This window comes from Dinoponera quadriceps, unplaced genomic scaffold, assembly GCF_001313825.1.
Source record: "Dinoponera quadriceps isolate SergipeBrazil2010 unplaced genomic scaffold, ASM131382v1 scaffold1480, whole genome shotgun sequence".
Lineage (NCBI taxonomy): Eukaryota > Metazoa > Arthropoda > Insecta > Hymenoptera > Formicidae > Dinoponera > Dinoponera quadriceps.
The window spans coordinates 2,383-9,877 of NW_014555542.1; positions in this window are offsets into that span (position 1 = coordinate 2,383).

Below are 7,495 nucleotides of genomic sequence, written 5' to 3' on the forward strand. Positions count from 1 at the left end.
AAATTTTCGTGGAAAACGGGAAACGGATATAAAAGATTAGAAAACAATAAGATCATGGATGTGTTGAGAGACACATCACGCTTTTAGGCGGCGCAATAATTATATCCTCTTTATGATAGTGCCTATCTAGATCCGCCAATTTTCTGGTAATAAAAAGCAGTTTGTTGTTCCTACGATACCCAGGTTGCAACGAAACTATGCGCCTCGCATGAAGGCGTATAAGATGACAGATACATTGGGAAACCCACGGCGCGTCATAGGCGGGCCATAGTAATCTTATCCCTTTCATGATAATGTTTTCCTGGCGTCGGTCTGCCTCCCAATGATAGTTATATGTATAAAAAAGAAAGTTCCGTACTTCCCGAGATACTCAGGACGTAACACATCAATTGCTCAACTTTTATGAAATTTTCGTTTTCAAGGTAACGTGAAGGACATAGTTTTACGCATCCTTAGATTTGTCTTGATCACAGCTATCACGTACTACATGGGTTGAAAAGTCCCGGGATTTTTCAGTAGGTGGCGCCACTAGAAAATGAACATGATTTATTTCGAGAGGTTCATCTGTCACTAGTTTATGTGTGAAGTTTCATTCGTTCATTCGTTTACAAGCTACAGTCGTTTAAGTGTGGCTACCTTCGCTTTCGTTAAAAAAATGGAAAAACAGGAATATCGCATATTGATCAAACATTGTTTCTTGATGGGAAAAACTTCTGAACATTCAATGAAATGGTTGAAGAAATGTTATCCCAAATCTGCTACTTCGAGAACAACAGTTTATCGATAATTTATTGAATTTAAAATGGGTCGTACAAGCACCGAAGACGCACCTCGCTCTGGAAGACCAAAAGAGGCTATGAATGCGGAAATCGTGAAGCAAGTGCATCGAATCGTTTTGAGTGATCTTAAAGTGAAGTTGCGCGAATAAGCTGAGGCCCTTGGTATCTCAAAAGAACGGGTGGGATACATTTTGCACGATGTTTTGGATATGAAAAAGCTATCTGCGCGATGGGTGTCGCGTTTGCTGACCGTCAACCAAAAACAGCAGCGCGTTGATGATTCAACGGCCGGTTTGGCGTTGTTGCAGCGTAATCGAGCGGACTTTTTTCGACGTTTCGTGACGATGGATGAATCGTGGATCCATTATCATACGCCTGAGTCCAATAGGCAGTCTGTAGAGTGGCTGAAAAACCACGAAAGCCGACCCAAACGGCCAAAAGACCAATGCTCTGTAGGGAAGGTTTTGGCCTCCGTTTTTTGGGATGCGCATGGCATAATCTTCATCGATTACTTGCAGAAGGGGAGGACAGTTACGTGAGAGTATTATGCAGCGTTATTGGACAAACTGAAAGACGGAATAAAGAAAAAACGGCCTCACATGGCAAAGAAAACAGTTCTGTACCATCACGATAACGCACCATCACACACGTCCTTGAAAGCAATGGCCAAATTGGACCAATTACGATTCGAATTGGTTGCTCACCCGCCGTGTTCTCCACATTTGGCCCCCAGCGACTATTATCTGTTACCAAACCTCAAGCGGTGGCTCCAGGGAAAGAGATGCACATTGAATGAGGAAGTCATCGAGGAAACGGAGGCGTATTTCGAAGGATTGGACATTTCGTACTACAGAAAGGGCATCGAAATGTTGGAAAATCTCTATTCCAAGTGTATCGCACTCCAAGGCAACTATGTTGAGGAATAAATATAACTTTGCTCAAAAAACGCTTGTTTTCATAAAAAATCCCGGGACTTTTCAGCCCATGTAGTAACTTTGTCATGTCTTTGCTCGTATTCCGGCAGTTTTTCTCGTAATGAACGGCTTAAACGAATCAATTGTAGTCTATATTGATGATCAGTAATGGAATCGCCAGGTTGTAGCAGAGTGACGCCTCTAATTCTTTGTCTTTGAATTTTTTGGCTGTCCAGAGCGAGGCTTGTCTTCAACGCTAAAATCACCATTCTTGAAACAACGAAACCATTCCCTACATGATTTATCAGTTGGAGCATTGTCACCATAAACTTCAACAAGCATTCGATGCGCTTTTGCTGCACTTTTCTTCCAATTAAAGCAGAAAATTAAAACCTCCCGCAAATGCTGCTTAGTTAACACAAAATTTGACATATTCAACACAGTAAAGAACAAGGTTTTTGTATGAAACTCAAAGCGATATAAATTGAATATTATTGAGAGATGACTAACATTTCTGAAACCACGGAAATCAGCTGTCACTATGTAACATTCATAACAGTCAGAGCCATCTTTTTAAAACGGATCGAACTAATTTGTACTCTCAATATTTTTTCGTTATTCGCGTCTATTACTCAAAATATAGTTTTAGCTAAAGTACCTATTCCGTCTATTAATCCTCATCGCTTGTTGTTTTCGCGTTTGTAAATTCGGTTAATGTTGTCTGATTATTGCTGAGCATGATTTATGTTTAGTTCGACTGGTATAATTAGACTTTTCCAAGTGTTTTTTGTTAGAGAATGTAGACGTTGTTGACAGCACAATTTCTTTATTAGAATCTTCTTCTATATGAGTGGTTAGTTGTTTAGTTGTTAATTGTTTAGTTATTTTCATTGTATTTTTATCGTGTCGATATCAAATTTAATTACTGTTTTCCAAATTGCCGTTGCTCGATGTAAATAACTGGTATGGTCGAAGTAAAGACCTGGAGTATGTGCGAATTCTTGAATCTGATTTGGAGGTGATTTCTGCAGTTCATCTGTGGTGAGCTGAACACTCAAGTATCTGAGTATCTTGTAACAAAATTTGATTTCGCTAGCGTCGGGAAGTAATTTGTTATTCGTAGGATACACTTTTAATTTATATTAGAAAATTTATTATTATTATTGTTATTAGTATTATTTCGTTTGAGGTAAGTATATTACTGCAATTGATATAGTATTAATCTGTTAGCGTGCGTCTCTAGCGTAGTTCGTCCTCGTTTGATAATGTTATTAATATTATTGTGGTCTTCGAGTAACGAGGAAGATCCTGTCCAAAACATGTCCAATTTCCTTGATCTTCTTTGGAAAAACGGCTTCATCCTTTTTATTATTTACTAATTTCAAAGTTTATTTCATCTGAGTTAACTGTTGTTCTAAGACCGTTACAGCTTGCAGCTGACATTCTGGCGTTTGTGATATATCAATTAACTGTTGTATTCTTAATTTGTTTAACGGAAATATGGCTGCCTTCTCCTTGAATTTTTGCTGCAAACTGATGAGTTCAGTATTCTTTAAATTCAGCTTCTGCTTTAATTCCGACTTTTCTATTTTCATGACTTCCTTTTCTTCTTTGTGTTTGTAAATCTTCTTTTCAAGCTCGTCATATATTTGTTGTATTTGCTGAGAGTTTTTTTGAGTGTCAGTGGAGTGTCATTGGAATTATTTTTTATTTGGACCAATTCCTTTTCGAGTTCATTAATACGAAGCTGGCTGTGTTTCAGTTTTCCTTTCATCTTATCTAGTTTCTCTGAATTTTGTTCTGCAGGCTTCTGACTTTGTGCCACAGCTGTTGTGAGCTCTACTTTCTTCGCTATTAAGATACTAGTGGTCTGGGCATGAACCTGCAGTTGCTCCTTTAAAAGATTTATCTCGCGGATAAGCTTGGCTTCAAACTCGGAATTTTTTGTAGCTAGAATCTTCCTACTTTAGTTATTCTACAATAACGACTGAATCAATTGTGTAAATCATTCATAAGCTGTTTCTGTCCCTCCATATAAGTATCTATAAACTGATAGCAACATTTCGCTTCGAGGTTGCCGGTTAACTCATTATCAACTGTATCATTAGTTAATACAAGAGTGGATCAAATATAAACGAGCCTTTCTCTTATTTTTTTAAATAGTCCCCCATCTTATCTATACACTTCTTCTAACGGTCTGGTAATTTTTCAATCCCGGTATCATAAAAAGTTTGCGGACGTGTATCAAAACAATTGCACACGAACTACTGCACCTCCTCGTTCGTTGTGAAACGCTGTCCACCAAGGGCTTCCTTGAGTGGCCCAAACATATGGAAGTCGCATGGTGACAGGGCTATAGGGTCTGGGCTATACGGTGGATGTTCTAAGACAGCCCAGTGCAAATCGGCCAAATTTTGTTCTGTTACTGCTGCGGTGTGTGGGGTCTGGCTTTGTTATGGAGAAGCAACATATTTCTGATCGGAATGCCGCGCCTTTTTGATTAATAGGCAGCTCGGACTGAAGTTCGTGAGAGATTTCAGAAACAGTTAAGTGCTGGTCGCCTTCGATGATTTTTCGAACAGTCTCAATGTTCTGCGCTGTGATGCTGGTGCGGGGACGGCACGAGTGGGCAATGTTTTCAACACGCTCCCGTCCTTTTATAAATTCGTTACACCACTGCTTCACCCGAGCACATGAAAGGGTTCTTTCACCGAACTGTGGAAGTAAACGGCACCGAATTTCAGCAGCATTCACATTTTTGTTGACGAGAAACTTAATAATAACACGCTGTGCAACTGCGGGGTATACCTCTTTCTCTCTCATCATTATTGATGCTGAGAGTAAGAAGCACGTGGCGCGCCAACGTTATTATTGCCTTCCACATGACGTTATTACTGCCATTCCTCATGCTCCACTGTCCAAAACGTTGCAGACTTCTTACGCCGCCGACGGGCGCGCAATTTAAAAAGGCTCGTTTATATTTAATCCACCCTCGTACATTAGCAACCTCTGAGGCCGTTTCTAACGAATATTTTTTCTGCACCGTTGTCGCTTGTGTTATAGCTTTGCTTCACGCGAGCGATTTGTATGTGCGACTTATATTGTACGATAAAGTAATATTGTTAAAGGATTCTTGTCTATCTTTAATATTCGATTCTGGTAGTCGTATTTGGCTTTATGCGCTCGTAAGAAATCTACGCCCAATATGCCTTCATAATCTATGGGGAAATCATTTCGGACCACATAGAATTTATGTTTTAATATTTTTGTGCCCAGCTTTATAGTAGCTGTGAACGTTTCTAGTGTGTGTGCCTTGTGTCCGGTGACGCCCGTTAAGACTATCTGCTTCTCGACCACGTGTCGTCTAGCAGTGCTCGCACTTTAACAAAGCTGATCGCGGATCCCGTGTTGAATAAAAGAGGTATCTCCTTTAGCTTGGCCTATTTTATCTGGAGTATAATTAATTCTAATCCTATGTCAACCTTTTCACTCCTTTTTATCTGATTAACATTAAAATCTCGGACACTTCGCATTTTGCCCGTTCTGGTTATTGGTTCGCTTTCATTATCTTCTTCGCTTGACGAAAGCGATTTTTTATTGGCGTATTTATTCTTTTGATATATTTGTTTATCGGTAATTGTGGTATTCCTCCAGATCTTCCCGGGGGTTTTACGTTTAACTTTCAACATTCATCTCGATTATGGCCTCGTTTTTTATAGTAAGTGCAAAATTTTTCATTAACATTTACGCTCGTGTGTTCATTTGGTTTGGTAACATGAATCTTTTTGCGAATCTGTTTGATTGGCATTCTGTCCTAAGATGTCCTAGTATTTCGCATTTTAGGCATTAAATTATTTTATTGAGAGTTTTTCGGCTAGAGTGAGACGCGTTACGATAGCGGTTTGGTACGTTATTTTCACGGTAATTATTCCAGAGTCCGCGTATTTTTTCTTCTTCCCTTGCTCCAGCTATGGCCTCTGCTAATGAAGTGGGCGCGCGTGCCCTTATTATTGTTTGCAATTGTTCATTTAATCCCAATTGATAGTTAATAGATCCTTGGGATTTTATATAACGATAGATTCCGCTTTTTTCGGCGGGGGTATATTCCTCTTCATCGGTGGCGACTTCGAATGAATCACGGGCAATGCGTTCTACGCGTTGCCCGTACTGGCGTGCGTCCTCGCCAGGTTTCTGCTTTATGAGGATAAATTCTTTTTGCAGTCGTGTAACTGATTTCTTCTTGGCGTAACTGGCCTTTAATGAATGTTTTAGAGCGGCGTAGTCGTAGATGTTTTGATTCTTTACTTCGGTTAGGGCATGTACATTTAGCTTAGTACAGAGTATGGTCCTGAGTAATGCCTGTTCGTCCTCTATGTCAATGATTTCGAAGGTGTAGTTGCAGGCGATTAAAAATTTTACCAATCGGTCTTCGTCGAGTCCATCAAACGTGGTTATCTGTTCTCTTGCTTCTCGGTACCGTTGGTAACTGTCGGAGTTAGTCGTAGTGTGTCGGGTCGGACGCGGTTGGGTTGTATTAAAAGTGTATCTCTATTCGCGTGCGTTATCCCGATTTGTGTTGCGACTATTACTCTTAAATTATTCAATTCCTCCATAATGGCTTGCAATTCGGCATTATCGATAGGCCTCCCACAAGGGTTACTAGGTCCGGTTCGCGGGGAGCGGGGACGATCTATTTCTCTGCGCATTCTATTTATTTCCTTATCTACTTCGGATTCGCGAATTTGAGGTACTACATTGGCGGCGGGATTTGTCAACTATATTCTGTTATCCTCTGCAGGATTAAAGCAGTACTATTGTAGATAGTAAACGAAAAGTTATTTCTCTCAGAAAGATTACTGAGAGAGCTATTAAAAGGTAACCGCGCGTGCCTTCTAGTTATTGTTATACTATCTATTTCGGTCGACGGAACTGGAGAAAGCTATTGTCGATTTCGTTAAATGTAAATTCACGCTCTGTTATTACGTGTGCAGGCGATTCTGCTTCAGATGAGCTATCGCTTAAATATTCTAATGCTCTACGTACGTTTTCATTAATTATTCTCGATGCATTGTCCGCTATTAGGTGAAAACATAGGCTACTTCGTTCGACGGTTCTTCGGTAGTATCCCGGTTGCTCGCGTAACCGTTGAATAGTTTGATTTGCGGATTCACTGTGTAACCACGTCTTATTTCGAATCGGTTACCGGAGCAAGTTATTTCCCTCTGACATTCAGTTACGATTCTCAGAAGGGAGATGTTGGTTCTCAGCATCTTCCACGTGCCAACCCTACTTCCTTGTGGTGTGAGTCGGAAACGCTGGAAAAGGTCGCAACCTTCCTCCTGGTGGGGCCCTGGCTTGGACTTACGCTACCTTCCCACCCCCGTGGTGCGGGGGAGGACTCAGCGGGTCCTTCGTGGGACAATCTGCCGGCGGCTTGGTGCCGAGGCGCAGAAAGTACACTAGTGGCTCGAACGGTGTGAAATCCGCTAAGATAGCAAACTGGTATGCTGGAGCCTTGGGTTTGCTAGCGGATTCTCCCACCTCTTTTCTTTTCCCTTTCATCCCTCACTTAAATATCACAACACTACCGCGAACAAAAAATTTGTTCTCACGCGGTATTCTCCAACCTTTACACATTCCATCCTTCCTGGGAATCTCACCGCGAACAGAGAAACCGTTCTCACGCGGGTAAAAACCAAATCTCCTCTTTCCTTCCACCTCCATATAATATTCACAGCATTACCGCGAACAGGAAATCTATTCTCAAGCGGTACCTACAAAATTACCCTTCCCCCCCCCCCC